Source organism: Triticum aestivum, chromosome 1A (genome assembly GCF_018294505.1).
Source record: "Triticum aestivum cultivar Chinese Spring chromosome 1A, IWGSC CS RefSeq v2.1, whole genome shotgun sequence".
NCBI lineage: Eukaryota > Viridiplantae > Streptophyta > Magnoliopsida > Poales > Poaceae > Triticum > Triticum aestivum.
In genome coordinates, this window is record NC_057794.1 from 120130024 (window position 1) to 120133913 (window position 3890).

Below are 3890 nucleotides of genomic sequence, written 5' to 3' on the forward strand. Positions count from 1 at the left end.
GCTGCCATCCGCCATTGCCAGGCCGGCCCGAGCACCTCTTCTCGCCGGCGCGCCCCGCTCCTCCCGCCGGAGTCCCTCGTCGCCGGAGCGAGCCGCCTCGCCGGAGTCCTCCTCCCTCGCCGGCCGGATCTGGTGAGGGTGGACCAGATCCACCAGTTCGCGAACCAAATGCCCGCGCCGTCCCCGGATCTCTTCGTCCCGGAACCTCCTCGTCCCGGTTCCCGCGAGGTCTAATTTCTCTAAGTCCTTTTCCCCCCTCATCCTTTTAGCGTTTTTCATCATGTCATAACTTCATCACCGCTCCTCTCATTCGTGCGTGTAGCATATCAAAATGTCCGTCTCGACGAGTACATCATTTCATCTCATTGCATCATTTTCATTTGAGCTCATCTTGATGCCCGAAATGCTGTTGGAAGAGGGCTATGTGAGGAATTATGTCAGATCTGTTTCAGCAAATGGCATTTTGTCATTTTTGCCATGATTAATGTGTGCATGTTATGATCCTGAGCTCTACATGTGTTTTGTAGAATGCCATGTAATCTTTATAGGGGTGTATGCCATGTATTTTTGTGATATTTATGGTGACTAGCACAAGCATGCAAAGTAGCATAATCGTTGATGCTGATTTCAGGGACTTAGAATTTCACTAAGTCATTGTCCTGATTTTGTTGTTATGCCATATGTTCATGTTGTTTCCTAGTGATCCGTGCCTCTTTTGAGGATGATCAGTAAGGATGTTTTGTTAATATTGTGGTGCTTTGTCCATCCATGTCTTTGTTTGCATTTATAGAGCACCCTAGCTTGAGTCAATCGAGCTCTACTTTTGCTATAAAATGATCCTGGCAGATTGTTGACATGTTTAGCGATTTTGCCGAGGATGTTGCTATTAATCCGTGCATGCTATGTTATTGTTCGTGCCATGTCTAGATTCTATGCTATGTCTTCTTGATGGGGTATGCTTAGTTTGTCATGCCATGCTCTGTAGTGAGTGCATCGAGCTCGTAAACATGCCCACTCGTTAACTGTTTTGCCATGCTCCAGTTTTTCACTAAGTCTAAATCTGTTTATGTTTTTGCTATGTTGACATGCTTGTAATTGTATTTTCTAATCCCTTTTGGCTCAAGGTCACTAAGGGACTTTTGTTATATGCTTTGAGTAGCTTCATGCCATGCCTTGCCTTGCCATGATATGTTCCTGTAGCATGTAGTTTTCATGCTCTAAAGATTGCTTCCTGATGATAAATTCCTAACATGCTGTTAATTTCACTAAGTCTGAAACCAGTAGTCTTTTACAATTTTGCCATGCTTGTTTGAGCTTGCTATTGAGTAAATTAGCCGTAGCTCAGTGTTCATCTTTTGTCAAGCTTCATGAGTGGACCCCTTCCATGTATTTTGTTGCCATGTTTGAGTGTTGTAGCATATTTATCTTGATGCATTTAGATGGTCACTTGCTGTTTATCGCAGACCGGTGTCATATTTGTTTTGCTTGCCGTTTCCAAACCTTGCATCCGATTCCGGTGATCTTTATATCGATTTCGACCGAAATCAACTCCTCTTTCCAGTGGCACTCTTAGATTTCCAATTTGAGGCCAGGTACAATCATTCCTTTCAAATCATGCATATGCACCGCATACCGCATCCCGCATATCATGCCATGTTCATGTGTGGTTTGTTTACTTTGTAGTGTGCTTCTTTCCGGTGTTGCTTCTTCGGGTTGGTTCCGATACTGTCGCGTTTGTGAGGACCCGTTCGACTATGTCCGTTTGTCTTCTTCATGGACTCATTCTTCTTCCTTGCGGGATTTCAGGCAAGATGACCATACCCTCGAAATCACTTTGCTCGCTCTTTTAACATGCCTATGCTGCGATACCTACCACTTGCTTATCATGACTCCCTTTTTGTTAAGCCAAGCCTCTAACCCACCTTGTCCTAGCAAACCGTTGTTTGGCTATGTTACCGCTTTGCTCAGCCCCTCTTATAGCGTTGTTAGTTGCAGGTGAAGATTGGAGTTTGTTCCTTGTTGGAACATGGATATTTTGTTGGGATATCACAATATCTCTTATTTAATTAATGCATATATATACCTGGTAAAGGGTGGAAGGCTCGGCCTTATGCCTGGTGTTTTGTTCCACTCTTGCCGCCCTAGTTTCCGTCATATCGGTGTTATGTTCCCGGATTTTGTGTTCCTTACATGGTTGGGTTATAATGGGAACCCCTTGACAGTTTGCCTTGAATAAAACTCCTCCAACAAGGCCCAACCTTGGTTTTACCATTCGCCACCTAGCCTTTTCTTTCCCTTGGGTCGGCCAGCCCAAGGGTCATCTTTATTAAACCCCCCGGGCCAGTGCTTCTCTAACTGTTGGTCCAACCCAGAGCACCGTGCGGGGTCGTCCCTTGGCAACTTGGGTTACGTTGGCCCCCGTACGCTTAGCTTATCCGGTGTGCCCTGAGAACGAGATATGTGCAGCTCCTATCAGGATTTGTCGGCACAGCGGGTGGTCTTGCTGGACTTGTTTTACCATTGTCGAGGATGTCTTGTAACCGGGATTCCGAGTCTGATCGGATTGTCTTGTGAGAAGGAATATCCTTCGTTGACTGTGAGAGCTTGTGATGGGCTAAGTTGGGACACCCCTGCAGGGATTTGAACTTTCAAAAGCCGTGCCCGCGGTTATGGGCAGATAGGAATTTGTTAATGTCCGGTTGTAGAAAACGTGAAGTTGATCTTAATTAAAATACATCAACCGCGTGTGTAACCGTGATGGTCTCTTTCCGGCGGAGTCCGGGAAGTGAACATGGTGTTGGAGTTATGCTTGACGTAGGTTGCTCTAGGATCACTTCTTAATCATAGTTGTTCGACCGTGCTTTTGCCTACTCTTCTCGCTCTCATTTGTGTATGTTAGCCACCATATATGCTAGTCTCTTGCCGCAGCTCCACCTCATACCTTTTCCCTACCTATAAGCTTAAATAGTCTTGATCGCGAGGGTGTGAGATTGCTGAGTCCCCGTGACTCAAGGATACTTCCAAAACCAGTTTGCAGGTGCCGATGTTATCGAGCAGGTGACGCAACCAAGCTCAAGGAGGATCTCTATGAAGATCTTGTCCTTTGTGTGGTTTCGTTCTAGTTGATCAGTAGTGGAGCCCAGTCGGGACGATCGGGGATCTGTGTAGCTTTTGGGGTAGTCTTCTTTTATTTTGGTTCTGTAGTCGGACCTTGATTGTATCTGGTTGATGTAATGCTTTATTCTTGTATTGTATGAAGTGGCAATTGTAAGCCAACTATGTATCTTTTCCCTTATGTATTACATGGGTTGTGTGAAGATTACCTCACTTGCGACATTGCTTACAATCCGGTTATGCCTCTAAGTCGTGCTTCAACACGTGGGAGATATAGTCGCATCAAGGGCGTTACAAGTTGGTATCAGAGCCTTCCCCGACTTAGGAGCCCCCTGCTTGATCGAATCGCTGGCGTTGTTGAGTCTAGAAAAATGTTTTGAGTAATTTAGGATTATATATATCGGAGAGTAGGATTATTTTTACTCCTCAGTCCCTTCATCGCTCTGGTGAGGCATCCTAACGTAGAGTTTTGACTCTTCTCTTCTCAAATTTCTCTAAAAAAAATTTAGGATCACGCGTGTATCTTGGAATCGTTCCGATGGTTTTGTGACGAGAACATTGTTCTTGGTGCCTCCTGACATTTAGGGGTTGTGGCAGTGTCCCGGGGAGTTGAGCTCCGAGGTGTTGCCGTCACAATTTTATCGTTGCAGTTCTGGAATACCTGAGTTTCGCCGACATCGAAAATCTCTTTTATGCAGTTGTTGGTGAGATAACCTTGATGCCACCCAGTACTGGGGCGGGAGTTCGGGAGTATTGCCATAACTCGTATAACGGAT